The sequence below is a fragment of the Ovis canadensis genome, chromosome 6, assembly GCF_042477335.2.
Source record: "Ovis canadensis isolate MfBH-ARS-UI-01 breed Bighorn chromosome 6, ARS-UI_OviCan_v2, whole genome shotgun sequence".
Taxonomy (NCBI): Eukaryota; Metazoa; Chordata; class Mammalia; order Artiodactyla; family Bovidae; genus Ovis; species Ovis canadensis.
In genome coordinates, this window is record NC_091250.1 from 35,701,071 (window position 1) to 35,710,031 (window position 8,961).

Genomic DNA, 8,961 nt, shown 5'->3' on the forward strand with positions numbered 1-8,961 from the left:
TGACTCGATGCACATGAGTTTGGGTGAACTCTAGGAGTTGGTGATGGACAGGGAGGCTTGGTGTGCTGTGATTCATGGGGTTGCAAAAAGTTGGACATGACTGAGTGACTGAACTGAACTGAATTGAATTGCTACCATGAATTGCCTGGTGACTCAAACAGTAAAAAAAAAAAAATCTTCCTGCAATTCAGGAGACCTGGGTTTGATCCTTGGATCTGGAAGATCCCCTGGAGGAGGAAATGGCAACCCACTCCAGTATTCTTGCCTGGAGGATTTTATGGACAGAGGAGCCTGGCAGGCTACAGTCCGCGGAGTCACAAAGAGTCAGACACAATTGAGAGACTAACACACACACTATGAATTCACTAGTAAATATATTTTGCAATTTATTCACAACAGTTTCTTTGTCAACTTTAAAAATAATAGATAAATTCTTTCAAAACCATCTTTTAATCAATCAGCGAATGGGGCAGACCTTGTTAGTAGCTTTCTCAGTGTTCATTCCTACCACCTCCCACTGCATGCTATTCCTTGTCAACAGACCCTTACTTTGTTCCAGGTGACATTAGGCTTGGCCAATTATAACGATAATTTTGTGTCCATTCTAGTTCCTGTCTAGGTTGGTCATACCTTTTCTTCCAAGAAGCAAGTGTCTTTTAATTTTGTGGCTGCAGTCACCATCTGCAGTGATTTTGGAGCCCAAGAAAATAGTCTGTCATTGTTTCCATTGTTTCCCCATCTATTTGCCATGAAGTAATGGGACTGGATACCATGATCTTAGTTTTTTGAATGTTGAGTTTTAAGCCAACTTTTTCACTCTCTTCTTTCACTTTCATCAAGAGGCTCTTTAGCTCCTCTTCACTTTCTGCCATAAGGGTGGTGTCATCTGCATATCTGAGGTTATTGATATTTCTCCCAGGAATCTTGATTCCAGCTTGTGCTTCAGCCAGCCTGGCATTTCACATGATGTACTCTACATAGAAGTTAAATAAGCAGGGTGACAATATACAGCCTTGATGTACTCCTTGGCCATGTACAGGTGGCCATGTAATCCTAGTCCTTTACAGGTGGCTGTGTAATCTTAGTTCTGGCAAATGAGACCTCTGGTAGGATGTGGGGACAAGGAATTGATTCTGGGAAAGCATTTCTTTTCTACAGCTGGCTTCAACGTTCCACCTTCATCTAAACTTGATTCCGGGTATAATGCATGAAGTTACAGCCACACTGTGTCCGAAAGGAAAGACCAGAGAACCATGGGCTCTGGTTACATTGAGCTACTGAATAAATATGAGTGGCCATCCACCTTTAGACTTCTTGTTATGAGAATAAAAAGGAACCTCTATCCTACAGATATTGTTAGTTGGAGTTCTTTTCAACACATTTCTAAGGGATTCAACAGAGAGTCCTTGAAATAAAATGAATCACTGTTCTCTTGCTTATCTTTTGGACATGGTTTAAGCCAGTGTGTTTAGAATCATCAACATAAAAAACATGGTTTAGTTTTTCTGCCTGTATGAATGGCTAGATTAAAGAGATTTTGAGTGTTTTGTCACTGGAATATTTTGCTAGAAAATGAATGAGACTGAAGGAACAAGGCTTCTAATTTGTCTGCTTTATATTTTATGGAAGAGGTACAAAAGTATTTCCATATGAGGTTTTTATATTACTTAATAAAATATTGATATTAATTCTCTTAAGTTAATTTTATTAGGAGTAAAGAACATGCAGTTCATGGCTCATTATGTTAAAAAGCACTGTACAGTGAATCCAGGACCCAGTTTTAGTTTCAGCTAAAACAGCTTCATGACATAAATCAACTTTGTGACATTGTTGTTGTTGTTCAGTTGCACAGCTGTGTCTGACTCTTGAAACCCCATTAGCTGTAGCATACCAGGCCTCCCTGTCCCTCATCATCTCCCTGTTTGCCCAAGTTCATGTCCATTGCATCAGTGGTGCCCTCCAGCCATCTCCTCTGACTCCCTCTACTCTTTCTGCCCTTCCAATGAGTATTCAGGGTTGACTTCCCTTAAGATTAACTGGTTTGATCTCATTTCTGTCCAAACAACTCTCAGGAGTCTTCTCCAACACCACAGTTCAAAAGCATCAATTCTCTGGCGTTCTGCCTTCTTTATGGTCCAGTTCTCACAACCATATATGACCACTGGGAAGACCATAGCCTTGACTACATGGACCTTTGTCAGCAGAGTAATGTCTCTGCTTTTCAATGCACTGTCTACATTTGTCACAGTTTTCCTGCCAAGAAGTAAACATCTGATTTCGTGGCAGCAGTCACCATCTGCAGATGGTATTCCCATCTCTTTAAGAACTTTCCACAGTTTATTATGATACTCACAGTTGAAAGCTTTGACATAGTGGATGAAACAGAGGTAGATGTTTTTCTGGAGTTTCCTAACTTTCTCTATGACCCAGTGAATGTTGGCAATTTGATCTCTGGTTCCTCTTCCTTTTCTAAACCCAGCTTGGACATCTGGAAGTTCTTTGTTCACATAATGCTGAAGCCTGCATGCTTGCCAGGTTGCTTCAGTAGTGTCTGACTCTTTATGACACTATGGACTATAGCTCAACAGTTTCCTCTGTCCATGGGATTCTCCAGACAAGAATATTGGAGCAGGTTGCCATTTCCTACTCCAGGGAATCTTACCAACCCAGGAACTGATTCCATGTCTCTTACTTCTCCTGCATTGGCAGGAAGGTTTTTTATCAGTAGCACCACCTGGGAAGCCTAGCATGCAAGATTTTAAGCATGACCTTACTAGCATGAGAGATGCGTGCAATTGTCCGATGGTTAGCGCATTCTTCAGTACTAGCCTTCTAGGGAATTAGGATGAGGACCGACCTTTTCCAGTCCCGTGGGCATTGCTCGGTCTTGCAGATTTGCTGACATTTTGAATGCAACACCTTGATGGCATCATCCTTTAGGGTTTTGAATAGTTCCGCTAGAATTCCATCGAATCCACTAGCTTTATTAACAGAAGTGCTTCCTAAGACCCACTTGACTTCACTGTCTGGAATGCCTTGCTCTATGGGTGGCTGACCACACCATCTCATAGTAATCTGGTTCATTTAGGTCTTTCTTGTACAGTTCTTCTGTGTATTCTTTCTTTCTCTTCTTAATCTCTTCAACGTCTACTAGGTCTACCATTTCTAATTTTTATTTAGCCCATCTTTGGGTGAAATGTCTCCTTGATATCTCCAATTTTCCTGAAGAGATCTGTAGTCTTTCCCCTTCTGTTGTTTTCTTCTAGTTTTATGCACTGTTCGTTGGAGAAGTCCTTGTCTCTCTGTACTGTTCTTTGGAAATCTGCATATATTTGTATATTCCTTTCCCGTTCTCCCTTGCTTTTAGCTTCTCTTCTTTCTCTGGCTATTTGTAAGACCTCCTCAGATAACCACTTGCCTTCTTGCTTTTCTTTTTCTTTGAGATGGTTTTGTTCACTGTCTCCTTTACAGTATTACAGACCTTCAGCCATAGTTCTTCAGGCACACTGTTTACAAGTTCTAATCCCTTGACTCTATTCATTACCTCCACTGCATATTCATAGGTGATTTAATTTAAGTCATACCTGGCTGGCCTAGTGGTTTCCCCCACTTTCTTTAGTTTAGACCTAAATTTTTACTCTGAGAAGTTGATGATCTGAGCCACAGTCAGCTCCAGGTCTCTTGTTTTTGCTGACTGTATACAGCTTCTCCATCTTTGACTACAAAGAATATCAATTTGATTTTGGTATTGACCATTTGGTGATGTCCATGTGTAAAGTCACCTCGTGTTGTTGAATAAAGGTATTTGCTATGACCAGTGCATTTTCTTGGCAGAATTCGGTTAGCCTTTGCCCTCCTTCATTTTGTTCTCCAAGGCCACACTTACCTGTTACTCCAGGTAACAGGGCTTCCTACTTTTGCATTCCAATCCCCAGTGATGAATAGACCATCTTTTTTGGTGTTAGTTTTATGAGGCCTTCTAGCTCTTCATAGATCTGATCAACTTCAGATTCTTCAGCATCTGTGGTAGGGGCATCGACTTGGATTACTGTGATGTTAAATGGCTTACCTTTGAAATGAACTGAGATCAAGTACTGCATTTTGGACTCTTTTTTTGATCATAACGGCTACTCCATTTCTTCTGTGTGATATTACCAATGACATAGTCTCTCTATCCTAAAGGAAATCAGTCCTGAATATTCACTGGAAGGACTGATGCTGAAGCTGAAGCTCCAGTACTTTGGCCACCTGATGTGAGGAACTGACTCACTAGAAAAGCCCCTGATGCTGGGAAAAATTGAAGGAGGGAGGAGAAGGGGACTACAGAAGATGAGATGATTGGATGGCATCACTGACTCAATGGACATGAGTTTGAGTAAGCTCCAGGAGTTGGTGATGGACAGGGAGGCCTGACATGCTGCAGTCCATGGAGCTGCAAAGAGTTGGACATGACTGAGCGACTGAACTGAACTGAGCTGATAGATTAAATGATATAGAAATCTTTATAAGACCCAGTGATTTTAGTTTGTAAAACTCCTAATTCCAAAATTCACAAATCACATCTCACAAAATTCAGAAATCACATCTCTGAATAAAATCATAAATACATTGGGTTGGACAAAGCAAAAGACCTTATCAGTGTAAGTTAGAAATGTATTACAAGAGTCCAGGCAAGAAATGCTTGGACTATAGTAGCGGTGGTAGAGATGGAGAAATGCTGATGGACTCAAATATGTTTTAAAAGTTGAACTGACAGAACTTGTACGTGGTGTGATTGAGGTGAATAAGTAAGAAGAGAAATGAAGGATGAATTCCAGGTTTTAAGAGTGACTAATTGTGAGGAAGTTGGTGCTATATGCTCAAACAGGACAAGAGGAAGAGGATGTTTGATGGGGTTGTCAAAAATTCCACTTAGGAATAGACTAAGGTTAAGATGGCTGTAAGATATTCAAGGGAACTGTCAGGTAGACATTGGATTTATAAATCTGGATGCACTATTTAGATTTTAGATTAAAACTTGGAAGTCATCATAATATATACAATATTTAAAACCATGCATTGATGAGATCATTTAGGAGGAAAATGTACCCAGAAGAGAAGGATCAAAATCAAGCCTTGAAGAAGGAAACTCAGCAAAAGAGGCAGAACTGCCACTGAGGTGGGAAAAAAGCAGAAGGATACTGCATCCTAGAAGTCCAGAAGCACGTTTTTCCAAAATGAAGCAGCAGTCAGTCTGCTGAGAGGCTGAATAAAATGAAAATAGAAAATGATTCTTTAATAGAGAAATACATTCAATGAACTAGATTTATTGTCATTCATAGCTTGGGGTTAACAGACCTTGGATAAAATATGTAAATTAAGAAATAGTGACATAAGCATAGTGCTTATATATATATAATTATAGTGCTAACCATCAAAAGAATTAGAAACTTTCTTAAAGGTGGTTACTTTTGGGTGGTGAGACATGGGGCTTGGAGAGAGGTTTGAGGAATGAAGCAGGAAACTTTTTTTTCTTCTAATTTTTCCACCAAATACCATTCTATACCTTTTGAATTATTTAACCAAGTACATATATTACTTTTATCATAGGTAGTTCTTATACAGTTTTATCATTTTAGTTTTGTTTAATTTTAGGTTTAAGGCACATGAGAAAATTATAATGTATCTATTTTTAGAGTTTTACGGTCTGAACATTTATGGTTTCCAGATAAAGCTAAGCCATTTCACACACACACAAGAAATGATTGTTTTAATTTGGCACAGTTGTTTTGCAAGCTTTTCAAAAGCAGCTTCAGTGATGGGGTAGAAGTATAAGCCAGAATGGATGGAACGCCATGAAAGGAGATAAGAAAGTTGGAATCCAAGAGAATAACCCTTCTGAAGAAGTTTGCAATAGTTTATTATTAGACAGCTAGTATACATAAGGATTATATCTTGGTAGAATAGTGAGAAAGGAAGAATCATATCCATATTTTCAAAATTGGAAACAGATTCAGAGAAGTTGAGTAATTTTCCCAGGATGACACAACTCGTAAATAATGGAATAAATACTCAAATTCAGACCTCTCTTTTATGGCAGAGCCTGATATCTTAGCCACTCTGCTTGATATAAAGTGTCAGCAAATTGTCTGATATAAAACAAGTACTCACAAATGCACTTTTCAGCATTAAGAAAATCTAGGAACAATTCTCCCTTACCTAGCCTTTATTTTGGGGGATGAATCTGAGGGATCTGAAATCTTGTCAACATCTCACTTCCTCTCCATGCATAGTTAAACTTGGACAATTCCTGCAAGCATTCTCCTTGTCTCCCGGTCTCTACTCCAATTCATCATGTCCAGTGCCTCTTGAATTTCGTTCCTAAACCATAAATCAGGTCATGTCATTCTTCAGATTAAAAAGCTTGATGGATGGTTCACCACTGCACAGAGAAGGAGGTGCAAACATTCCCCAGGCTTCAGTCAGACTGTCCAGTTTTGTGTCCATTGCTTACTGTTCCAGACATCGATTGCTGAGCAACAAATCACCTCAAAACAGTTGCTTAAAACAATGCCTTTGATTGCATTAATGCTCACAGTTTCTGTGGGTCAGGAATTCAGGGAAGGCTCAGCCAAGCAGTACTGACTCAGCTCTCTCAGGTCCTAGTAGATAGATGTTGGCAGGAGGTGAAATAGCAGGCAGTCGGAACAGCCGTGGGTGGACGGCAGCCTTCTCTCCTCCTGTGGTTTCAGGGCCTCTTTGATCTCTCCATGTGGCTGGTTTGAGCTTCCTTCACAGCATGGCAGTCTTTGGGAAATCAGAATGCTTATACTGTGGTTCAGGGCTTTAGGAAATCCAAGCAGAAGTTATATGCACTCTGATGACCTATCCTGTGAAGTCACATAGTGTCACTTCCACCAGAGTCTGAGAGCCTGACCAGATTCAGGGGGAAGGAACATAGACCCCCACCTTCTCAAAGGGAGGAATATCAAAGTCCTGTTATGAGAAGAGCTTACCAAAGGGGAGAAATTGCTGTGGCTATCTTTAGAAAATGCAGTTGGACTCATATATACCCATCACATACGCCAATTTCTATTCTCTTTTAGGTTTGATTTTGTTCAAGCTGCTTCTTTTACTTGGAATCACTCTCCCTATCCTGTGAAGTCCTATTCATTCTTCAAGGCCCAGCTTAAATGTCCCCTCTTCTGTGACATAGATTTCCTGTCCTCTAAGAACAATTACTCACACCCTCCTCTGGAAATACAAAGCAGCATATCTCTATCATCATAGCAGAGGGAGCTTCGTATATTCTGTGACTTGTTAGGTTATGAGCCCTTCGAGGTATTTGCCTTTGAAATCTTATGACGAGTAATATGAGATCAATATAAACTGCTGTAATTTTTCCTGTCTCTCTGATTAGTATTTTCTTTCCCAGAAAAGAAAGATACGGCTCTGAAAACAAAGGAGAAAATCAGGGAACATTACTTCCTCAGATATGAGGTCATTAATGCATCTGTGATATGACCATAAAGCCAGCTCTGAGTGCTCCCTATTCAACTATAAATTGTTCACAGTGACCCTGTTATCTTGTAGCTGGGTTTTTATACTCACTGCTGTGCTTCCTGAAAGCAACAACTTCTGCTGATGTACTGACCACGCAGCCGCATAACGATCTTGTCAGCAAACAATGAATGGGAGCTGAGCTCTGGAGGGAGGGAAACCTTCTAATGTTTTGATCCTCTTGACTGAAGAAATTTTGGCAATGACATATGATCACAGTTGGGCCTTTGTCTCAGCTGTCATGATTCATCCATTACAAGATTTTCAAGGTTGTCCAGGGGGATATCTATCTTGGGAAGGGGAAGAATCTTTGCAAATGCCTGGGATAGCCTTGGTATGATCGAAACCAGCTGTGTAAGCAAGAGAGAGTGTCCATGGAATCTTTGAAACCCTCTATTTAATGATGCCAGTATCTAGGAGCACTGGTTCAATTTCCAATGCTCTTCTGACTTTATCTAGCAGTTATTCCAGCAGGCCAGCAACTTTGGTCAGTATGATCGATATAGGAGATGAGGTATTCTCATTTCCCAGGGAGAATCCAGAAGATTTTTATTTTTGACTCCCTCTCTTTGATTTCTCCTATCTTTATTCCCTAAAATCTAGGCTTAACTGATGTTAACTAGCTTTTAAATCAGAGAAGGCAATGGCATTCCACTCCAGTACTCTTGCCTGGAAAATCCCATGGATGGAGGAGCCTGGTGGGCTGCAGTCCATGGAGTCGCTAAGAGTTGGACACGACTGAACGACTTCACTTTCACTTTTCACTTTCATGCATTGGAGAAGGAAATGGCAACCCACTCCAGTGTTCTTGTCTGGAGAATCCCAGGGACGGCGGAGCCTGGTGGGCTGCCATCTCTGGGGTCGCACAGAGTCGGACACGACTGAAGCGACTTAGCAGCAGCAGCAGCTTTTAAGTAGGAGATAGAACTGTGAAGAATTTTAGTTGTAAGCAGTCAACTTTGTTTTTTTTTTAATTGTAGATGTGAATAATTCAGAATCAATTTATTGAAAAATCAAGTCTTAATATTTCGGTTGAATATGTAACTGTATATGTCATAGTACCATGTTTTATAGGCAGGACTGTATGCTGCAGACTCATAATATATGACCATTAAAGGATCTTAGGGATTCGAATCAAAAGGAAAGACCTTTTGTTCTTCCACCTCCAAGGCATTTTCTTTTTTATTTCACTTGGTTTTTACTTGTGCAGAAACCTATTTGTTGTAAGAGCTCAGTACATTGACTCCAAGCAGATGCTTGCGCTTTCTTAGTTTGGAGTTGAAAACCAGTCTTTGTAGATGACTAGAAGAAGAAGCGTGTTTTTAATAAGTGCAGCAAGGTCTCATATATCGGTTAAGCTAAGAAGAATTTTTTTATGGATTGAATGACTTTTAAAAGCACATTGGCTACTGAACTAACCAG